The following is a 25059-nucleotide window of genomic DNA, read 5'->3' as shown; positions in this document are numbered from 1 at the left end:
GGGATAAAAATATACGCGCATTTTGGTAACTCGCACGATAGAACGAACTGTACAATTCCAACGAGGTGGATCGATAACATTCTAAATATCGCGTCTAATTTTCTCGTGACTATTCTCGTCTGCACGATTTGCTCGAATCTGAAATATTCAAGGTGTTTCATAATTCGTAATAATAATTTTTGATAATAGACCCCGTTTAGAAAATTATGAGTCCACATTCTACTAATTGTGAACATTATAGGAAATTGTAATAATGTAAGAAGATATTAATTCCTCGGAATTTCTGTTAAACCTTAATTTCATATTGATTGAGGAATAGGTAAGATATAGATATACGCGCGTGTATTCTAAATGATTAAAACTCGAGACGATTATTATCAAATTATTAAGATGACATAATTTTTGTATTAAGCAAAAAAGTTATAAGTCAATGTCATAAATTACGGGATATGCTGACTAATTTGACAAATTATGGTATGCTGACGCTCGCGTTGCTTTGAGAAAGATATTCGTTCTCGGTTGAAATAGTTTGATGAGCAAGCATTAGGGCGGAAACATATGCGTAGTAGAAATGCGTGGACATGTGCTCTGCCCGATCATTTTTAGAACTCTTCTCTGCGGGAGTGCTCAAGCTACTCTTTGCCGCCCTTTGCCGTCCGTTCTCGCCGACCCTAGGGTTGCATTCAATGCGCTACCCGTTTGCAACTTCCGCCATCGTGTTAGGACCCCGTCGGTTGAGTCTGCAGAATACAGACCACCTGCTTCGAGAATCGTCGGTTTAATCTCCGTCGTGTTTCTAAACTCTTCATTTCTCTAATTCTTCTCTCTTCCAGCTTTTAACTCTTCATAAACTTCCATTGAACCTGATGACGTCTTTCTTATCAATTGCCACTCAATTCGGTAACACATAATAAAGTTTAATCTTTAAAGTCGCAAATAAAAATGTTTTAGTTTCTATTGGTATCTTAATTTTCGTAGATCCAAGTAAAAGTACAACAGAACATAAAATGATTCAGGACGAGCTGGAAACGGTAAAAATTTTTCAAGGTCTTTCAAAAGAAACAGAGAACCCGTTACATTCGGCCGGGCTCTATTCGACAGAAATCGCCTTGCATCCGAATCCCGAATCCCGCCGCATGGGTATCGTGTATCTTTGAGGTCGTTGGCGTGGTCGACGACCGCGTGATCATTATTATTTAAGCGTTACTGTTACTAAGGCGAAAAGAGGTGAGCGACCGAGTTGAACAAATGGCAGAATGCGTCGTCAATGACAAACGTGTCGGTGTCGTAGCCGCTCTGTCTCGCATTTGAGGTCGCTATTTTGGCTGAAACTGCGAGAGAGGACCAGTTAGCTCGTTATGAACTCGGGGTAACTTATTATAAATAAAATGAGGGATGAATCCTTGGGAAAGACAGGGTATTAATTTGATGCGACAAGTCATATAATTAAACTCGATTCTTAAAGAGGAATCTTCCCTGATTTCAGGATACATTTGTAGCATTAATCTTTTATCGATGTATTAATATTTCAGTCTTTATTAACTTAGCGTCCTCGTCGTTAGAAATAAAACTAGGATTTATTGCATTATTAGATATTAATTCATTATTAATTAGTTACCCTAGTCTCAAAGTTATTTCTTTCTTGCGAGGAGAGAAGCAATAAATTCGAGACTAGGATAAATAATTAATATTAAGAATTAATATTAAATAACTAATTTATTTACATTTGTGGGGGTTAACTCGCCCTTATATTAGTACTCTGAAATCTTATTAATTTTTTACTGATGTATAAAAACAATAAGTTCGAGAATAGGATAATTACTAATTAATTAGTTTCTAATGATGCGATATATTCGGATTTGATTTCTCTAGATCCAAGATTAGGATAGTTACTAATTAATTAGCTTCTAATGATATAATATATCTGAATTCGATTTCTACTGACGACAGTGCAAATTTCATCAAGGTTTCGTTTCGCATTGTACTTTTTCATGCAATACAAAAGCAAACAAAATATCATTATAACAGAATAAAAAGAATCATTTTAAAAAAATTAACTAATATAAAAATGTAACTAGTTACGTTGTCATTCGTGTAACAATCATTTATGTAACATCGTGATTTACCGTCAGAGACGTTTAATAACCTATTGACATTATAACATTGACACTTAATAAGTATTCTCTAGAAATAACCGAGTCAGGTGGACATAAGATTGGGCTAAGAAAAGAGAATTCATTGTTACGAAATAAGAAAGAAAACGAGAGAAAATAGATTGAGAATTAGTTATTATTCCTGAGCTTTTTACCCGGTATTCAAACGAGGATAAGTGATCGTTCGCGACTGTTAATTATAGACCCGTCGTCGATCGATGTAATTATTACGCCACCGACACTCCTGTCTTCGTTTTAATGTTATTATTTTTCTCGTCTGTGTATTCCCTTCGTGCTGCTTGGCGACTGCGTTATAGCTCCTTACCCAATGCTGATTGCGCCATTGTAATCGCGACTCTCCGACCGGGTGCTTTTTTATCGTACAATTAGCGACCGAAACTTGAGACGCAATCGCGATTGCGCGAAAACCGACACAATTTCTCGATTCCGCCTGTTAACGTCGCGCGACTTCCGCGTGGCAGCCGACCGTAAAAGCTTCGAACATTTATATATAAAAAAATGTCTTACTTTATTTCATAATCCAGTAGTTTATCGTTGCTTTCAGTATACGTTGCTTTCTCTGTCATTGTCGTCTATTGCATTAAAGCGATATAAGAACGCTATGTCATTCAGGCTTTTGTCTGGGGATGAGATTCATAAATTCGTGAGAATTTTGCAGATATTACGTAAAGTTATAAATAATAATGTATTCGCCTTGCAATAACATATTTCGAGGCATGTCACAGAAAAATATATTTTAATGCATGGTAAATCACAAAATTAGGATCCTATTATATCCCATTTGAAATGGTTTATTTCTGTCTCTATGCATTTAGTCGACAATGAATTTTTTACATTTTGACAATTCGAAGGTGAGATTAAAGCGAGACGTTCCTCGCATTTTAGTGACGTCAGGTTCGCGTAGAGAGAGTCCCGTTAGGAACTCCTCCGTCCCCGGAGCATTGTCGGAATCATCCGGTTTGAGCCTCCGCCGTTGCCTCTCTCTCTCTCTCTCTCTCTCTCTCTCTCTCTTCTCTCTCTCTCTTTCGTCGACATGCGAGAGGCGGCGACCTCCTCCACCTCGGTATTCTATCCACCTGCTTTTCAACGACCTACCTACCTACGTGCATCTCGCGCACGTATGTATACACATACACATACGCCGCTCTTCGCTCTCGTTATTTCTGCCACGTTTTATCGGCGACAATTGCTGAATCGAGCACCCCGCCGAGATCAGCAAAGAAATTTCCGCAAATTTTCTCAGGATAAGCGAAAATACAGGATGTTTACGTAGTACTGCGTTCGATAAACAGGACGTCGTTGCGTTGCAAACGGAAATGATTTTTTTTTTTTTTTGAATAAAATGTTGATTCGATACATATCGATGATCTTTGAGTCGCAAAAGGAGAAATCTTAACGGAAGAGAGATTAGATTTTAAGAATTTATCCCCTTTACGCGAAAATTAAAATAATTAGTTTTCGACAAAATTGCAGTGATGCATAAACATTCTGCGTAGCTTTTAACCGCGCGATAATCGAATCTTGTAAATAGAAGAGAAAAATGCGAACGCGGCGCTTCGCGGATTTAATATTTTCACATCGGCAAATTAATCTACGTGGCGTCGTGATATGCGTACACATACTGCGAAAGATAAGATATTTATACGTCGCGACCCGAATGCATGTGTTAGCAAGTATGTCAGCTGGCTATGAACGGAATGTTTCGTCTTTCGTTCAAGAGTCGATACCTTTCATAATCGTGTCTTATAAGATACTTGTAAAGTAGCTGATATCGAAGTGAAAGAAGAACAGGTTTTTTGGATCTAATATCTTAGAAAATGATTAAGAAATGAAGGATGTCGCATTCTTCATCAAAATGATTTTTTCTCAGACATTAACGGTGCGCGACTTAAAAATTATCCGAGGAAGAGAATGATAGAGAATAAAGTTTACTGTGTTCTAGAATAAATAATTCTACAAGATAGTAGTGCGTTATAATTTTGCAAAATATGAAGAAGAAACGATCATATTATAATATATGTTATAAATATTATCGGGAAATAATTGTCGATTGTAGGAGTATGAAATAAGATGTGAAAAGTGCAGATCAAAATGCATATGGGATTTTATTAGGATTTAAAATTTATATTATGAGATTAATAACGACAGAATCAAAAGCGGACTGAAAAAGTAATCAGTAAGGAATCCGCACAAGTTTAGACCGAGAATAAAACGAAGTATATCCGTGTACACTATTCTGTCAAACGCGCCTGTCATCGAATATCCTTGTAAGGAATGAATCCGTAGAAGTAGCTAAACAAAAGAAAAACACAAGAAATATCGCGATCATTCTGACGTTGATTATACACGTGCACGTCGCGGATTCTATCGTGGAGGAGAAAGGTGGGATGGGGAAAGGGGACACACACGAGAAGAGGAACCGGGTTGAAAGACGGAGAGGAGAAGGCGGAGGACGTGATTTGATAACACGGCATCGATCCAGGGTTCCCAGAATGCCTCCTCTACCCTTCTCTTTTCTCTGCGTCTTCGTGCGCACCCTTGCCCCTTGCTCCCTTTCTCTCGCGTCACCCCCGCGTCGTTTCTCCGACTGAGTTGCCGCAACCACCCAGGACTGTAAATACCGACGATGTTGGTCCGTCTCGCTCCCGAGAGCCACCACGAGCATTTTCCATCCTTACCCCCTCTTTCTCTCTCTCTCTCTCTCTTCAGCAGAATTCCCGATAAATTCCCGTCACCGGGGTTATTCCGACCGTGCCGCGAAAATATGCGGCGCGCGTGGCGCCGTTAATAAGTGCGCTATATCATTGCGAGAGATTATGCACGGCTCACATCTGAGCAAACATCTGAGGCAGTCGAGTTCGTGCTGCAAGATCTTCGATCATCTGAGTCTACATTCTCAAAGATATGTATATTTAAAAATGCTTCCGTCTACAATTTAGGCAATAGAATTAATGCTAATAATTTATTTCTTTTTTTTCCATCAACTAGGTGAACCTAAATTGGTGGTCAGTAATTTAGTCAGTAATTAGCCGAATTAAAGTAAATTGATAATTAACATAATTAATACATTTGGTAGCGAGTCGTGAAAATACTATTCGTATGCATTATACACACATACGTAAAGTATAATTGAGGCGCGAGCTTTAATGAAATGTTTATTAATTGCGGAATGCATATTTGAGAAGTTATAAAAATGAAATATTATTTGAATATTTATGCTTTTATTTCAAAATTGAATTAAAAGTGTAAGATAAACACGAAGTAAATTAACTACAAAATAAGTGGAGCCACATTTCTGTCTCATGTCTCTTGTCAGTGCGATAAAAATTTTCCTTGTATTTCACTTGCTGATTAACTTCGACAACTGAGTGACTATTATTAGTCAACTAATATCGATAAGACGGACTAATAATAGCATAAAGTCTTTTTAAGGCTGTGTTTAATAAACTTCAGTATAACTTCGCTTCCTACTTGTATGTATAAGGCGTTCCAAATCTACCGCAGGCGTGAATTGAAAGAATACATCATTGCAGTCGTGCGGGAACCGGACGCGGACGTAACCGGGGTCGTATCGCGCGGAATACACATAACCGGAATGTCTCGAGTAGTATCCTCGATAAATTCCCCGTCGCCGGAGTTATTTCGGACGTGTCGACCCCACGGAAATATCCGGCGCACGTGGTCGTCGGTGCCGTTACGTCGGACGTCCGTGTCCGTGCGGCCGGCGCGTCGTTACGTTCGCGACGGGCCCCCTTCTGGTTCGCCTCTTACGAGCCTCGCGGGGCCCGTGCAACCGGCGTACCGCAGAAGGGAGCGAGGAATCTATTAATATATGGTTGCGGGAAACCCCGGCTTTTCATTTCCTGCTCGTTATCCGCTTACGTCGCGTCGCCCTCCGCGCCAAAGCGTCCGCGCGAAATTGCTTTTATCTTTTCCCGTCGCGAGAAAATAGAAATGCGTATCTACCTTGCAGAGTTGCTAAAAACGTAGCAATCTGTCGAGCGGTTCAGTAAAGACGGAATGTAATGAAGACCGGATAGTATACGGCTAATGGGCAAAAATGCAGTAGATAGAATGTTTTCAGATACGGCTGCAGCTGGAGACATGAACTAATGATTCGAGTCAAGGAAATAGAACTTTGTGGTATCTAAATGTAAATATAAATAGAATATCTCCGTGTTTTACACCAACGTACAATGTCTGATTAAACGGATTAGAATTCAAGATAAAGTTTAATTATATTACGAAACGGAATGCTGAAAGAGAAACAGTTGCGATTTTACGTAATACGTAAACGAGAGTTTCGTAAACAATTTAATGAGGTTAGTGATTTTATGAGTAAATTGAAACGCTGGTGCCCATTTTTATGCGTTATTATTAATGAATATGATCCTTAAAATGTAATCGCATCGATAATGGTAAATAAGATACAGAATTGTACTTTATATTGAACATGCGTATCAGGAAGTTGTGGAATTAATAGTTATATACATATGCACGCGTCATGCGTCAGCTTTTCGTTGGAATTTTTAATACCAATGTAGATTTATTTATGGCTCTCATATTTAGAAGATAGATCACATGTCACTTTGAAATCTGCTACATTAACGATAAGATTTGTAACTTGGACCGTCGTGGCTCTAAAAAAAATGTACAATCAAGGCTCGACGGATGGTTGCTAAGTAGCAGAATCTGGTAGAGTCACAAAAATCGCTTATCTTAATTCCCCTTCTACGTGCTTATCGTGCTGTAATTGGCCATACAAGTGGCCGCTGTCTACAGTGTGCGATATAGAATTATCGGGAAACACTTATATTTTATTAAATCGTTATTTGCGACGAGAGCGGCGTATTGCAAAACCAAGCAGCGAGAGAGTGAGAGAGATCTGTGCCGAAAGGAGTAAATATTACATGTGAGCGAAAAGAATATTCAGGGAGTTCGTTAAGTCGAATAAACAATTCGCGAGATGAATTGCTAATTATAATTACCACACAATCGTATCATTAAGAAAATTCCAACATTGCTATTTTCAATGACAAATAAAGCTGATAAATATAAGTTGTAATACAAAAGTTTATACGATGATCTGTGAAAAGTTGAAAATTGGAATAATATTGTCGTAACATTTTCCATTTTCCAAATTTTTTAAATGACGATCGGACAATTTCCAGCGAAAGGAATTGAGTATATTGGTCATATAATCGAGACACTTTGTTTAATTTCGTTGAATGATTGCCTTTGAATGACTTCTCAGCAGTGTTCGTGGTGCGGCTTCCGAAACCCTCGAGAGCATCTTTTTTCCCCCCTTTTTTTTCGCTTTCGTGGTTAGAAACGTAGAATTAGGTAAACCTAATCACGGCAAAGTCGCGTCGCGTGCGCAGCTGTATCTTGTTTTACATTTGTTATTCGAGTGAAAGTTCCCGCTACCCAGCTACATTGCAGCTTCATGCATATACATATATATGCTCATGCGACTAAGTGCATACTTGATAACGGCTAATGTAGCGAAGTGAATCTCAATTTATGTAGACTTTCCTTAGACTCATATAGGGAAAATATTGACTTCTAAATCTATTTTAAAATTTAATTATCAGCATGATGAGGAGACGCAAGATCTTTCTAAAAGATTATTCTTCGTAAGAAAAAAATGTCAAGAAATGACAAAAAAAAAACTACAAGTAACTGTTCTCCTCTTTGCCATATACCGATACAACACGCTGCCACGCACACATCTCGCGTCGTGCAATAACTCTTGGTTTTCTCGGTGCGAATAAATCACGAGCCAAAAGAGTGTCGAGCCTACCGCAAAAATGCTCGCGACGGGCGCGTCTCTCGTCCGTGCGCGCGATAAATTGATTAAGGGGTGAGGGGATAGGCGAGGATCGGCGGGCCGTAAATTATGGCCGAGTTATTAAATTATCATCCGGCGAGACAACTTGCGTTGCACGCGGAATGCCAGCGCACAGGGCGATTGCTTTCAAGGCGACAAGTGGCTTGGCCAATGAACCGACTGCCGTTGCTTGCTTCGAGTCGCTTACAGAAAGAGAATAATATCGCGATGATCCTTTAGAGGTAGCCGAATACTGAAGATAAAGATTCGAGGGAGAAATAAATAATAAATAAAATAAATAAAAACGAGTAACGAATTTGGGTCGTCTAGTATAGTCGGATATATGATAAAACTATTCTAAAAAAGTAACGGGCAATTAGGTTTAATTAATAATAGCTTGACAAAGTCAAATCAGGTATTAAGTAAGAGAGATTCGTAGTTCTTTTATATAATAATAAAAAAACATGATTTCAAATACTTATTGTGAATTAGATTTTAAAGAGAGGGAAAAGGAGACACATTTAATAGAATATTTTAAGATATTTAATATAATTGTAATTAAAATATTTTAAAGAGAGAAAGAAAGAGAGAGGGATATTAATAGAATATTTTAAGATATTTAATAGAGAGAGAATTAAACTTAAAGTTCTAATACTTTATGCTTTACCTCTGAAGTATTTCGGATTTAACAAATGATTTACGATGAATAAACGGATAAATAATTTACGTTTCTCTTTGTTTTATGGAATTTGAGGCCCATTTGGCTTGTGCATAAAAAAACGTAACATGAGTTGCAACGTAAACATCGATTACTCGATTATTCATATTAATATTATTCTATAATTAGATTGGCATTTTATTTTTGATTTACCGAACCGTCTGTCAGAGAGCGTTCAAGTATTTTATTATCATCGTTTGACGTGGCTATAACAATGCCACGGCACGTTTTCACGGCGATAGGAAAACGCGCATCGATCCAATCAACTTGCGTTACATAATCGACATTTCGCTGTTATCGGAATACTCATTGAGGTGCGAGTCGCGTTTAAGCCATACGATCCAAATTGCGAATACTCGATTCCGTCCGATTATTATCTATTTGAAATTTTCCTCTTACAAAAGCGCGTGTTTTCCTGTTGTTTTCCTTTTAAATGCGGAAGAAGAGATTACATCTGAAGGCTGACGCGACAAAAACAACCTCGAATTAGACGGTCGTATTTAGCGCTAAATGGACGCTCCTTACGGGGCCGTGGATAACGACAATTTCGCGCTGCATTTCTGCAATTTTCTCCTCGTGAGACTTCTTCGTGCGAATCTTTCCACGAGATATATAATCGTATGCGAAGTCCGTTTATACCTGCGGTCGGTACGTTCTCTCATGAACATCAGGCATCAGGTGAAGAGAACTCGATCGTCGATTAAGACTCGGGTTTTCGATTCGTATTCCCACCGCAGAGTTAGCACTAAACGTATCCGACTGATTTTAACTTGTCTCACGCGGAAATTGCATTCGATTGAAATGTAGAACGAGACTTTGACACTCATATTGAGCTTCTGAGCACAAAGTGCACAGAAATGTATGTCACGGATTTTTTATGTAGTCGAGGAAAAGGATATAAAATATGCTTCTGAAAACTGAAGAATGAAAGATCTCTCGTGATTTGCGTGCGTATGAAATGACGTATTTTAAAAATTATGACTAAGGATCCTTTGAAACGGGATAATTATGACTTAAACCTTGTACGATTATGATATGTAGAATAATCTTTATCTATGGTCCTCAATCATATTGTCGCACAGTGTGTCGCCGTAGAAGGAATCGTTTTGCTCGGCCTTGGTCGCCATCTGCTCGCTCTGCGTGCTCTCGTCGTTTCGTGTTCGATGATTATGACCTTCCTCGTTGTATTTTTCCCGCACACCCGCGCGCCTTCCTCGTTCAATTAACTTCCCATTAACCGGTTGGGATTTTGTAATTAAATGCCGGCGGCGCGAGCTTCTGTCGCGGCGCAAAACGCTGTCGAATTAATACGGGGAGCGATAGAGAGAAATTCTGGTCTGCAGTCTGTGTAAAAATTGTGTAACTAACGATGCTTAACGAGGCTCAACTAGATTAAAATGGTCTGAAGTGTATTTTAAATCGAGATATTTTAATGCATTTTTAGAGAAAGAGCTTTCTAAAATCAGATAAAAAATTGAATTTCAACTTGGTCAATTATTTACACGTCAACATAAATCTTGCAATGTTGGCTAATGTTTAAAGTATTCCTGCTGCCTGATGTAGAGTTAATTAAAACGGTTTCGACGATTTTGATATTTTTTAAATAAATTGACTGCATGGCACGCTTTCTGTGTAGTACAGAAAATTTTATCAAATAAAAGCGGAGATATATTTTTTTCATAGGATTTATGTACAGTTTGAGAAAAATATTAAGTATCAACATCATTTTTGACTGTATTTTACATCGAAAAAACGTAAGGTAACTGTACCGAAAATTTATTTATCGATTTATTTTTATCGTGTAACGGCGATCAGCGCGATCGGGACAATCGCGTTATCGGTCATGAATTATCGCGCGCGTATTCGCCCGTGAGAATTAATTATGGCTACCTCGTGGCTACTCGATGCAATATGGAAGACTGCATTGTGTACTGCGCACAAAGGGAACGAACGCCGTGCACCCGTTAAATTACCGCAGCGCCGTCAAAGGGTTAACGCGCCGAGCCGAAATAGAAATATGCAGTAGATTTCCGCGCGCGCAATCTGCGCACATAGTGCACGCGTTTTCTCGAATTTTCATTGATTTACAATTACGATTCAATTTTGTCGATTAGGAAGAAGCAGAAGTACGTTAGAGACGAGTAGAAATCTGGAACGAGAGTACAACTTGGATATATCGTGACACGGACGGAGCGAGCGAGATATTTATTTGTAGCCGGGATAGAGAATGAGCGGATTGAACCGCACTCCGTAAAATCTGGTACAAACGACCTTTTGACAGGTTTACATTCATATGGAAATTAACGCAGATTCGTTTTGCATAATACAGGAGGTATTATCATGCGCGCATGTGAAATTCGGTGAATAAAGAATTGCAGTTTCTCGAGGAATAAATTTAGAGTAGAATTTAGAGAGACGACTTGAATGTGGAATGGAAATGTGCGATGAAGAATTTAGAAGGATGAGCACATTAGGGGGTTAGACACACGCGTTTGGAAGTACTTATATAGGATAGGAAGTATCAGGCTATTAGCATAGTATAAGGACGAGTATACCGACACATCGTAGATGTGGCCTCGACCTCGATGTCACAAGATTTTCGTTAAGGCGCGTAAATAGCGCGGATATAACCGGCCTCGCCGGCGAGGCCAAAGGTCCCGATGCGACAGATTGACGAATCGATTTCTCCGCGGTGGGGGTCGTTTCAGGAGGAGGCGATGCCCGTTCGATCGTCGAGTGGAAAGAACGTGGGAGAAGAAAAGCGGTATATACGGGGTGCCAGACTTGACCTGTTGGCGTTAAAACTTATCTGTAATAGAATTTTGTTGTGGCATCACTTATCTCCGCGTTATGGACGATCGATATAGATGTTTTTGTAAACTAGACTATCGGAATGCGAATACATAAAGGAAACTTATCGTCTAAACTGACTTTGTATTATATCAGAAGTTTACCCACAAAGATATTACACATGTTACAAAGTTATAACGGGGAATCTGATAAAAGAAAGCGCGGAGAAACTGCGTGTTGGAGCACCCTATGTGCGAGAAGGGGAAACCTCGAGGGAGGAAAGAGTGGAAAGAGACAAGGGGGAGAATGAGCTACGGCGGCGGGGACTCCTTTTGCTTGGAAGGTAAATGAGCCTCTCAAGGAGAGAGAAATGCTCGTGACTCCGTCTTCATCGCTTGCGTCCCCCCTCCTTTTCGCCGATGTATATTTAGCGAGCGCGCGGCATTTCGCGACCCACATACTCAACGGGACGCAGAATGTCTCGGTAAGCCTCGTAGGTCGTACTCCGCCTGTTGACGACGAAGAAGGCGGTGTTGCTTCTTCGCATCATCGTGATCTTCGATTACGTCGGCGCGGCGCGAGCGGGATGCACCTGAACCCTTTCACTATAAGAAGGGTGACAGTGAAAAGTCGCCACGACATAATTAACACGCACCGTGCTTGGAATTTAGATCTGTTGTTGTACGATAGAGGATATTTGTCAGCGCGTGTGTCTTATCTAGATGCGATATAGATCTGGGAAGATTAATTTTTAATTGATAAATACAGAAATCATATACATATATGAGAAATATATTGAACAGACATTTATTTTTATAAGCCGATTTTGTGTTTATTAGATTGTTGTGTAATACAGTCATTAGGAAACTTGATAATTGCAAGAGATAATTGATTAGAAACATAAATTTTTAAGAAGAATTTAAGCGATAGATTATTAAATCTGGTTTAGATACGAATTAAACAGACATCTATTTTTCTAATAGATTACATTTATATTAAAAAATCGTTTTTACTAAAAACCTACAAGAAAGATAGTCGAAAAGATGAAATTTTATATCTTCGCTGCTGTTTATCCTTGTAAAATGCTATAAAATCTCTTTAACCCTTTCGTGTGGTAAATCTCAGTTGGCGAGCTGAAAATTGTGCGACTTCATGTTTCAGAAGTAGCGCTTGTAAATCATAGCTTACCGTATCACTTCTCCGACGATCGCTTCGGCGCACTAGATGCACTTACTGAGTAGGTATTGTATTTGATGGAGAGAAGAAACAGTGACTCATTGTCGAGGGGAGCCCGGGTAACCACCACTAAATCACTCTATACGGTAGCGCGTATACTGATGTAGATGCATTATCTTGCTGACCCCTAGTCACTCGTTTTGCGCATCTGTGCGTGACTCCGATTTACGGGAAATCGATAAGGGCTATACAAATTTTACGTAGTGTGTCCGCGAGTCTCGCGAAATATTGCACGAACGTGCGCGCCGCCGCGCCGTTCCGCTCGAGAGTGGAGGTTACACTCGCGGCAAATCTATTTCGTTGAATTAAACATACATTATGCACGGTCGAGCGAAATCGCGATACCGTGATGATACCTATATATTAATATTCATATACCGACGTATATTAATCCCATAATTAATAAAATATTCTATAAGATAGTCTGTTCGCATACATTATCGCTTAACGATGTAAATGAATGGATATTATTAATTCCACTAACATTAACGCGCTGCCATCCAAGTGTTAAATTGTTAACCAGCGCGAAAGGCGCGTGCAAATGGACGAAAATCTATCGGGCAATGACGGTGTCGACATAAATCGCGAGTAAATCAAACTTCATTCCTCTCCTCGACAATGCGCCTCGTTTCGACGCGATTACGTAAAACGCGTCCGTCGTGTTTCTGTCACGAAAATAGTACAGATTATATACATTGGCGCGCGCGCGCGCGCGCACGTTGGGTTAAAAAAAAATGTTACAATAAACGGTGCAACAATGGAATGGGACAACACAAAGCGTCCATCGTGAAATGGACGATTTGATTCGACTCGCGTATGACCGCGACTCATAAATACGGGTCCATTGTTTCCCCGTCGAAATATTCCGTGCGCTTCCTTTAATTGATTTCCCACGCATCTGCCGTCTGTGTGTTGCGCCGGCCAACGTAAACCAATATGGGGATTTATCGGCAGGAGACGCCGCGCGCCGATTGCTGAGCTATGCGGTGCCCTAAACTATTTAAGCGCGCCGCCACCAACTGGGAATTAGATGCTCCCCGAGCAATCAAACTCTCGCGTACAATTCAAATTATCCGGTCACATCGCGCTGATCATTTTTTTTTTTCGCGGAGTGACGCGAACGCTCGAAACTGTCGCGTTAAATACGGGTTGAAATGCAGCAAACTACCCGCGAGCAAATTACCTGGAAAATAGAAACTCTGATTTCGGGTGATATTTTAAACAAGAATACCAAGTCTGTCGCTTTTTATCTAACGATACACACGCGTTTAAAACAATATAACAAGTTTCTGAATTTTAGGATTGCGGAAATTTATCACTGAACACAATCAGATCGAAATATAAATAGGTATAATGAATATAATGATAGCCCGCGGTTGGATGATACATAATGAAACAAAGTTTACTCTTGCATTTGTGGTAAATATAACATTTGATGTAAACAATAATCAGAATTCCAGAGAAAAATATGTCGCGTTTGATGTTCAGCTTCTGCTTTCTGTACTTTATTTCTTGGGAAATTACTGTAATCGATGAACAGCATTCCGAGAATCTTCTTACATAACTGCGCCCAATTAGGATAATGATTTTGTAGAGTCGTGGAAGTACACGAACGTTTACATCTATCTCGTGCGCGATCTATCTCTCCGTCACATTGTGCTCCGATGTGATTGACACAAATCTGCCGAGAGGTAGCTGCATTAATTGATTTCCTAAGCGAGCCACGCAACACCGATAACATCTATTATGCCGCGATGATGTAGGGAAAGCGGGCGAGGGCGACCGATTTAAATGATATGTAAACCAATTACTACAGTTAACAGCCGAATGTGTAACCGCTGTTGATTTCTCTGCGTGTTCCGCATCACGCGTGTGTGCATGTTTATCGGCAAAAGAGATTTTGATCGCGCTGTTTTGCGGTTGTTACGGATGAACGCTATTATTATGGAACTCGATATTATCGTTTACAACATGTTTCCCATTGCGCTCTTTCCGCGCCATGCAAATACGACTTCCACGTTAATTCTTCCTTTTCATTCCTCAAAATATTGAATAGCGAATTTAAATTTTTTATAAAAATATAATTAATATAATATTAATATAATTAAATGTAAATAAATATTACATTTAATCATATCCTCATAATATCCAAATATTTTTAAAAAGTTCTCTCTCTTTCTTCCTTGATAACATAAAAGAATCATGCGCCGTTTATAAAATTATTTAGCAATCTAAAAGATATATTTATTTTTTGTCAAAATATAATCAAGTATTATTTAGATAAATTTTTACATTTATTTATACGTTTATAATGTGAGATATCAGGCATTTTCTCATTTGTAATAGTTAAGCACGATTGTATGGAGATATACGTGGGAAAGATTTTATCGATCAGAATAGCTTAACGGAAGTATCAAGTATATTAAGTAAATATTAAAGACCACGTTATCTTCGGTAAGCGGCAGCCGGTACTCTATACCTATTATTCCACGTGATTAATATTGGCGATATATTGTGGTCATTGAGGTGTTGGAAAGCGCGAACGAGCGGCGAGAGGATTGAGGTGCGGATTTATGGCTTATGTCCTAGGAAAGCTCTAAAATTTGCTATTTACGGACCGATGATACGCTTGCAATCCGCGTGTGAAGATTCGCATCCAGAGGATAGTCCCGATATTATACCTTGACGCCTTGATACGGATAAAGTTGGGACGATAAAGCCACGGTCGAAAGAGAGGAGAAGCGTGATGGAATCGCAGTCGCAGTTCCTTCGAGCGAAAGCCGCGTTTCGCGTTTCGTCATCGCGACGAATTTCTCCGCGACGAGGAAATTTCACGGGTTTAAAGGTTTTAAAAGTTGACCCAGTTAAAATCCTAGCCTAGAACGATCCAATTACGTGGAGCCTATAATCAGCCGCGTAATCGCATTATAGACGATCGCCGCGATCCAACGCGTGTGCAGATCGGTCACGAATCGTTGCGTAATCGTCTAAACGTCGTCTTGTCGGGGATCTTTCTAATCCCCAATAAATCGGCTACGCGCGTCGCCCGACCGCTCGACAGGCATTAATTACCCCGCTTAAGCTCTACTGAGATCGTATCATCGATGCTATCGAACGAGGGGAGACAACGATATTGCCAGAAATAGAGTAGAATAACGCTTATTGTACGTTTTGGACGAGAATGATCGTTCGGCATGCTGACGGAAAAATTACAGAAATTGGAACAAAAAAAAACTTAAAGTAGTAGGGCAAATAAAAAGAAAGATAAATAGACTTCGACTCCAAGCAATCAGGGAAGTAAATCATTGCGGCAAGAAATTAGTTATAAAATTAGTAAATGAGGATATTGGTTCATATTTAATTTTCAAGACATAACGCGGTTAAAGAAATCGTTAATACAATTATGATAAAAATATGTGGAACTTGTTACGATAATTATTGGCATAATTATTGCCAACGTTATTATTCAGTATTTCACGGTGGGGCTTCTTTCGCTCCTCGCCGGGTAGGTTTCTCGCCGATATCGAGAATAAACGACGGCAAGTACTGCACCGAAAAAACGTTATCGTCATTATTCCGCTTATTATACGCATATTACATCACAGTGCCGGTATTACGGGGGTACCACCCGTAACCGGCGCGTATATGATCGGCGTCGGCGTCGCCGCCCGGCGCGACCGATACGTCGATATCGGCGCGGTGCGATTACAGGTCGCGTAGCGGGCGATAGTCGCGTGTCGACGCTACTGCTAATAATACTCTCGCCGTTTACTCTCGTCGCGTTGGGCAGGTCTGCGGTGGTACTACTACCACCACTATCGCTGGTACTACGGAACTGCCGTGCGACCAATACGACGAGAGTGGTTACCGCCGCCGCCGCCGCCGTTGCCGCCGCTCTCGTTCTCTCATCGGCACGTTGTAGCTACGCCGTTTACTACCGCGAAGCTTCGACCGGCTCCGAAGAGCGAGCAGGATGTAGGACAGGTCCACGGAGGAAGGGAGACAGAGAGCAGGCCAGTCGAGAGAAAGAGATAAAGGGGAGAGATAGGCTGAGACGCACATAGAAGACGCACAGTCCCTGACGTTCTTCTTCGGTTCTTTCTTTTTCCTTTTCGCAGAATTTTTTTTTTTCAATTAAATGTGATTTTAGTCGTCTCGATTTTATCATCTCGAATGTACCTCTGATGCGTTTGTATCAGCGTACTTTGTACATAAAATTTTTCTAACTTTTCTGGATTAATTTGTCAATTTTTATGTCGCGTGCGCCATGTCTGATCTCGGTTCAGATTTTTCACTTTTACAATGTCATCTTTCGACAATATTATCTGTTGCTCTATTGTATTATTATGCGTGTCATTAACTTGACGGTATTCATAAATCTTCTCTTCTCTTTCTGAGCTCGTGATTTATGAGGAATTTAGAATTTACGATCGGACAACTCTTTACTGACTTGAGTTTTACCAAACGACATTTTTGGCTTACACGGGTGACTTATGCGCTTCTTTGCGCCGTAGAAGGCTCATTCGTCATACTTCTCGGTGACCTTCTCGTTCGGACAGCTTGTTTGCTAAATTACTACGGACTCGTCGAAGAAACGAAGAAGAGGGTGGCAGAGGGATGAAAGAGACGCCACGGAGAGACGAGCCGATACCTAATCCTCCCTCGGTTGGCCCACTCTCGGCCCACTCTCGGCAGGAAATCAATAGAGAGGGACTTTCGCGTCTCCCTGCTTCCCGCTCCCGTTCCCTTTCCTGCCCCATCTGTCCTTCTCTCTTTCATGTTCTCCCGCCATTCCCACTTTTCTTCCCGAGTTAGTCAGACTGCACAAAGGATCCCAAAGAGAGAAGGGAGGGAGATAGATAGGTGCGTTTGCCCGCTTCCATCATCGAAGGTTTTCTTAAGATTCAAATCTCAGAGATTTAACTTCATGATTTGCTGATTATTGCCAACGCAGATGTTTGCTGCTCAAATAATATATTTAGAAATTCAAAGGAGACGTACAACTGTTTATCTTTGTGAACCTATCGATCTACTTTGTATGAACATTATTGTGACCTTTTAATTAAAAATATGAAGTATATGAAATTCTGTCTGTCTTATAAAAATCGATAATTTTATTAATATAAAAATAGTGGTCATTGGATTGCTCACTCTTGTGCATCGCTACTTCAGATTGCACGAATACGTCCGTTCATTTATGATGATTCATTGGTTACAACTCTCGTCCATCCTACGAGATTGCTCATGACTCTAAATAACGGCACGTGTTTCTAGAATTCCCGTCGTCTTGCATCATCGCGCAATATTTGCCACCCACGTAAATTAATAATCGATGCTATCGGACGGTATTTACAGTAAACGTCACCGGACGGTGACGTTTCGGGGGAGAGGGTGGGGGAGGGTTGTGCACGGAGGAAAGTGTGTACGTCATCGAGCGTTGGCGCGTCGTCGGTGTGACGTAGCGGAAGTCATGCGTCACCGCTGACGTAGCGACGTCGGAAGAGGAGGAACGTCCGAAAGAGGCCATTGACGAGGACTTGTTGCACGTCCTTTTCTGCATGCGTCGCCGGCAAAACCGCGAGATTACCGCGCGCCGTCGCGTTGCGGGCAGAATCTAATCAGATGTATGAAATCTGACGTCACGATGGAAAACTCGTTCTTATACCCACGATCTTTCTTGCGCGTTAAGATAAACGCGTCTAACAACGATGGATATATCGCTATCTCTTGTTAATCAACAATGATGCAAAGTATAAATTAATAATAATTTATTGTTAACTTCAGCTACATAGCCAAGAAGTGGACTTGGTTTACAAATAACCTTAATCATTCATCCTTCCATTCATACATTACTATAATCTTAACTTACAAGTAACTATGATGCAAAGTATAAATTGCTCTTCTATGAAAATGAAAATAGGCTCCTTGTCGCAATAATTTTTATTGTTTACGTGACGAACAGATTCCGACCATTATTAGATAACGCAATAGCACTTGTTAAATTATTTTCTGAGATCAGCCTGAAGTCAAGGAACATCCGCGATCGAGACACGGAGCCTTCGTATAGACTGACGTTTACTCGTTGCATATCCGCTTGCACATACCTTTCTCTTTCCCTATCTGCCTCTCGGCGGCTAGTAGGAAAATAAGAACACTTGAAGATAGAAAATCACATATTGAATATTGAATCTAAATGCTGTTTATCTAAATGCACATGTACATGGCAGTTAATTACATAAACGGTATCTCGCTGTGCAGACTTCAAAAGAATTACATTGATGAAAGATAAAAGTGTATTAATATGTGTATGTAAAATGTTGTATTAATTTTATTTGTCGTTTATTTGCGTGATAATATGAAATATCATTAGCATAGCGACATTTATACGTCGGTTATTCCGTTTTAAATAATATTGTATTTTATATTTTCTCGATAATATTTTTCTTCATTAATATAGATTTTAATCGCCCATTTAGCTTGGCAATATTTAGAAGCAATTCGGTATTAACGGAACTATCGCGATATCGCATGAAATCGTCAAGGCGAGAAATTTTTCCGGTTGCGTCATAGCGCCGCCGCTGCATCAGCGGATTTTTCACGGATCTCCGCAAAGCTTTCAATTCAGCTTAACTCCACTTTGATCAAACAGCTGTATCTACTATCTACGTTTAATCAAGACGATCCCGTCGCACAGACTATATGGATGGGTGGGTATTTCGATTAGGCAAATTGTGCCGGACTGTAAATTAGTAATTTTCCGCTCGATGTAAGGATACACCGTGACGACCGTCGCGTCGCTGTCATTTGCATAATCGTTTACCATCTTGTTTCACATTTTTGTTATCGCGACGCGCGATAAGTCGCGAAAAAGTTCGGTCGATTGTCTACGAAGGAACATGGGATAAATAAATTTTCTAAGCAGAACACGCGCGTGATAAAAGCTAGTGGGCGGTAGAAAAGCAAATGAGCCTTTACGTCAAATTGAGACAAGTTTAAAAAAAAAATTCTAGAAAAAAAATATATGATGCATATAATATTTTATGATACGAAATAATTTTCAGTAGGTGTATGAATTTCTATCTGTCGCATTTATAATTCTTGAAGTGGTTTCAAAGAAAGTCTTTGGCATAGAAATTAACACACATTAAATTTTTTCACTCATTGTCAGCCATTTATTTGCAAACTTTCTATTACGCTGACGATTTGAAAACGATTTAAAAACGAATAATTTCTGGTCTTTTGTTATCATCCGAAATCGATATCTAAATTATTAATCGCGCGTACAATTGCGACATTGCGAGCGGATTTCAATTGGAGGATTGATGGAACAGCGGGGCTGCGATAACGACGACCCCCGACAACTAATGCAGCGATAACGACGATCGCGATAAACAATCGTGCTCGTTATCTGCTCGTGACGTTAACATAACGCCGGTTTGTGCAAATCGAACGTGTCTTACCGCATAGATTGAAAAGCGCACTTGAATTTTTCAAGGACAAATTTCTTTAAGTTGATAAAGTCCCGATGTGTGTGTGTTTGTGTTTGTGTGTGTGTGTGTGTGTGTGTGTGTGTGTGTGTGTGTGTGTCTTTGTGTGTGTGTGACTAATAAATCGAGAGCCAGGAAAACAACTGTGCTTACTATACACAATCGCTGCACGCAGAATATCGGAAAATATGCGACCGTCATACGCAGATTACACGGTTTACTGGAATTATGTTTCGAAAATAATCGGACATTCTTCATATATGCTACATGTATGAGAAATAATGGGAAAATATGGAAAATTTCCGCAGCGTTAAATACCTCGGCGTTACTTTCTAGCATTATTTTCTGCGCATATCCGAAACGGTCTACGTAATGCGTTCGGCATTAATAATATCTAACGACAGCACGCCATTCGCGCGTAATTGGCTGTCGCAATTGTCTTATTGATAAAGTGTTGTAGCTAGCATATGAGGTCGCCATATGTCGGGGATACAGAAGCTGAACCGCAAAAGAGACGGTGTTTCCTGTTTTCTCGTTCCTCTGCGGTAGCGAGGTATTTCCTGAGAGCGCTCGCGAAAGTAGGCACATTTCTACCGGTTTTATTTCACGCGAAATACATTACTATGAGACGTAACAGGAGAAACGTAATTAATTCATGATAATCTAACGTTGCCGAGCGGGCTATATTCTTGATTAAACTAACATATGATAAATATTAAAAAACAAAACGTGGAAAATTTATTAAACTTAATCGATTAAATTATATTGCTTTTGGTGTATAAAAAAGATCAAAGAGTTTTCATTACAATGAATTAAAAGATAGAGATTAATGTTTAAAATTACGTTATTTCGCTCCTCGGATTACCAATTTGATTCAGTTAGGATCTGTTTTCGGCTTATATCGCACTGGGACGATTAGAATGCAAAATTCATTAAAGTATGAAAAGTTTTCCCTCGCGCAACTTCCCTCGCTCGTGCTACTGATAAACACGAAAATCGTGTTTACCCTCGCGGTAAATGACAGCTCGTTCGCGTATCGACCTATATTCCGCCGCCGCAACCGCGGAAATTTTCTAATCTCGTTCTACTTGGCGCACCGGCAGATCCGTGCGACAAAGTTGTGCGGCTTCCTGTTATCCTTTTGTTTTTGTTTTGCTGCGCCGCAAAACGAGTCTCTGCGGCGCGTGGCACGATCGATCCCCGGTCTCTCTTTCTCTCTGTCTGTTTTTCTCTTTCTCTTTCTCTCTCGACGATCTGAACAACGCGATCATTGTTCGATAATGGTGTCAGTAGAAAATTGGAAGGGCTTATACAGGTGATCAAACGCCCTGACTAATTATCTAACCGGTCGAGGGTTGGATGGACGCGATAAGCAATTTATGCGCGGGTTAGTATAGTACGGCTGATGGACCAAGTGTCCGTCGCAGGCGGCCATTATCCCCTGCGTTTAACCCTCTCGTACTTGAATTATTCCTAAATGTCAAAGAGAATATCGGTATACCTTTCTGTCTTTAATAATATATTGTCCTAATCGCCTATTAGGCATACGACAGTTTATTGTCATTTGTATATTTAGCACACGGACCAATTTTCTATTTCGATTCAGAACTTTGCGACTATATCACGATAATAATAGCACAATGCCAAATACAGAAGATATAACCCTAAGGTATACACTCTGGGGGCTCCGATCTCTACCATTGGTAGAATGATACAAATTTTTCAACATGTTTGTTGATATTTATTATGATTTTAGATTAGTTATAAATAAATATACGTCTTTTTTTAATTACGAATTTATTTACGATCAGAAGAAAAAAAAGAAGTCAAAATACGATGATTTTCTCGACAATCATTATGAAAGAAGTAGCACGAGTCCTCCAAACCTTAGTGTAGTATCTATGTAAATAAGCGAAAAAATAAGTGCATATACTTAGGGTTAAATTTAGCATCTTTATCACATTATTTTTTAGTAATAAATCGGGCTGGTGCAAAGAAACTTGCAAAGAATCAAATTTAAATAAAAATTTATAATAACGGGCCATGAAAAACCTAACGTATTACAACTCTAATGTATTTGTATTATCATAAATTTTTATTTGTTTTAACAACAGATTCTCAGGATAATTTGAGATTTTTTTAGCGGAAATAGGGGGGGACTTCGTGTAAAAAGAGAAATCATTTTTGCTCCGTCATCACATTATCTTCTCCCGAGCGTCTTTTAGCGCAATTGTTGTGTATATATACGATTCATGGCGCGGATCGAGTGATTAATCGCTCGGAGAGCTCGAAAGTCGCGATTAAATGGAGGAAGTAAAGGTCGCGGCGGTGCATCGGAAGCAATATGCGCCTCGATTTGCGCGTCGCGTATTGACATGGGTGGTAAAACAGAGCCAGCCGAGCCGGGCCGCTCGCGTCCGCTCGCAGATGCCGCTCGCGTTGCCAGGTGCGTTCGACCAATGGGCGAGCGCTCTCGTCCCCCGTCCCGCGCCGTCGATTGGCGCTCCTGGTAGCAGCAGCACGGACAGTGATCGCAATATGGCTTCCGCCAGCGCCAGCGAGTGAGAGTACCTCCGATAAAGGTGACATCGGGTCATGGCGAGATATTCGGGGACGCAGGTGTCGTCGCGCGCGTTGAAATCGCCGCGCGTCAGTCTCGCCGTCGCGCGTATTCGCCCGGTCGCGTAATTGGTGCCGCGAGCGGGTTTGCAAGTGCGGCAAAACAATCGCTACGTGCGAAGGGAGACGGAGCGAGAGACGGACACGGAGAGTGACGGACAGAGTGTGCGAAAGAGACAGAGAGTGAGTGAGAGAGAGGGGGGAAAACGCGACGGAAGATCACTGTGCGCGTTTCGCTCCGTTCGAATCGAACGTTATCTCGATTAATTTCGCGCGGCAAGTGAAAAACGACTTCGCGGCGGATTGTAAACGGAGTAGCGACGCTGCTCCCCCCCCTCCCGCGCGGTACTCGCGCGAGGGAACGCGCTCGCGGGTTCTCGACGCGTCGCGAATCCGTGCCGATTGTCGCGCGCGAATCCGAGCGAGTAGCGAGAGACGAAAAGAGAAAAAAAGAACAGGATTGAAATTTGGACGTTTGTGGTGAGTGTGTCTCGAGTTCGGCGATCGCGAATCCGAGTCGGCGGCGCATCACCGGTGTTCGTGCGTGCGTGCGTGCGTGCGTACGCGCGCGCGCGCGTGTGTGCGAGTCGCGTGCGCGCAGGTAGTAGAAGTAGGTGCACGTTCGGGCGCAGGGGACGACGAGCGGACAGAGCGGTGAATGAGCGGGAAGTTGCGATCGCACGGCCAAGAGAGAAAGAGAGAGCGAGCGAGGGACGGGTGAGAGAAAGAGAGGGGGCGAGAGAGAGAGCGAGACCGGCACACGCGGGGTGTATGACGGCGTTTCGGTGCGGCGAGGCGACGTTGCCAGAGTTTCCCCCCCCGTCGCGTACTCCGCTGTTACACGCCGCTATACTATACGGCGGCGAGAGGGAGAGGAGGGTGGCGGACACGAGAGCGACCGCGACGACGACGCTGACGACGACGACGACGACGGCGACGATCGCGGTGGTGTTGGTACCGCGGTGCCTCTGGTAGTGGTGCGTGCGTGATCGCGTCGTGCCAACGAGAATCTAGACGCGCGCCGATCCGTCCTTTCCCCCTTCATCCACCCCTCTCTCTGTCCCGCGAGCCTCCCGAGAAGCCGCGACGAGAGGATATACGCCGCGGATATACCATGGAACGACGCCTGACGACGTACGTTCGCAGCGACACGTGACATGCCGAGCCACAAGCCAGCGCAAGCCATGAAGAAGCCGCCACGGTGAGTGGAGAGAGAGAGTGCCGTTTTTTTTTATTCCGAAGTAGCGAACGTAGTCGTAGGTAGACACTTGGGCGTCCGTCGGGTGCTTTTTTTTTAGTCTTCGAGCGTCCTGCGAGCATCTCCGATTCAAAGATATTTTGCGACGAAAGAAACGTGGAGGGTCACAAGATAATCCTCCTGTCAGATTGGGCCGGGTTTAACATCCGGTTGAATCGATCCTAAAGACTCTCGGGACTTTTTCTACCTGCGTAGTCGGGAAGTTCTTCCCCGACAGTTGTCGTCGCAACCTGCGAACCGTTCGAGGGAGGAAGGGTTGCTCTCGAGGTTGCTCTCGTCCACCATCGATGGTGCGGACGTTTTAAAGGCTCTCTCGAATGGCGTTTAAAGGCTGATTCTCCAAGTTTTTCGTCCACCATTCGACGTCGGCGTTTTAAAAGCTTCGGAATGGCGTTAACTCGTGGAACTCTCGGGGGGGGGGGGGGGGTCACTGATACGTCACTGCGGCTACAGAGAGAAACGGGTACACGCGTCCCCGTGTGGTGGTGAAGCGACGCGATTATGGGGGGATGAGTCACAGAAGATTGACGCCTTGTTTATTGATCTTGACGCAGATGCATGGCGCTTGTTATGGCATCGTCGTTAGTTTTATTAGGGCCAAAGGTGTAGCATGAATTTTAACGATTCGAGGGTCGTTAAGACAAGATTATCTTGAGGATTTTCCGAAAGAAAAGCTCCTAATCCGCCGACCGCAGCAACCTCTGTGAAGCTATAAGAAAAGTTAATAGCATTTTATTTTTATTCCTTTGGGTATTAATTATCGGAAGCCTTTTTTTGCACCGTATTAAGAATCTCTTTACGAGAGAGAGCCCGAAGTTTGGCAGTTATATCGAAATCTTTTGAAAAGCAGGAGTTAACTTTTTAAGAAGTTAGCAGGCGGTTTCTTTGATTCACTCGACATCAATCCGCCCTCGGTGAAAAATGTCGAAGGTATTTATCGTTTTTCA

The 25059-nt window shown here is 41.5% G+C and overlaps 2 protein-coding genes across 2 annotated transcripts in view; both read left to right on the top strand.

Moving 5' to 3' along the window:
• Lilli (AF4/FMR2 family member lilliputian) overlaps nucleotides 1-25059 on the top strand; it is a 196790-nt gene that overhangs the window by 28621 nt on the left and 143110 nt on the right. The gene's annotated exons all lie outside the window — the stretch shown is intronic.
• LOC139817122 (lysosomal aspartic protease-like) overlaps nucleotides 22756-25059 on the top strand; it is a 161249-nt gene continuing 158945 nt past the window's right edge. Inside the window, exon 1 of the mRNA XM_071784940.1 lies at nucleotides 22756-24055. The gene's annotated coding sequence lies outside the window, so the exon portion shown is untranslated. The remainder of the gene's footprint in view (nucleotides 24056-25059) is intronic.

The sequence above is a fragment of the Temnothorax longispinosus genome, chromosome 8, assembly GCF_030848805.1.
Source record: "Temnothorax longispinosus isolate EJ_2023e chromosome 8, Tlon_JGU_v1, whole genome shotgun sequence".
Lineage (NCBI taxonomy): Eukaryota > Metazoa > Arthropoda > Insecta > Hymenoptera > Formicidae > Temnothorax > Temnothorax longispinosus.
This window is presented reverse-complemented; position numbering and strand designations above follow the sequence as displayed.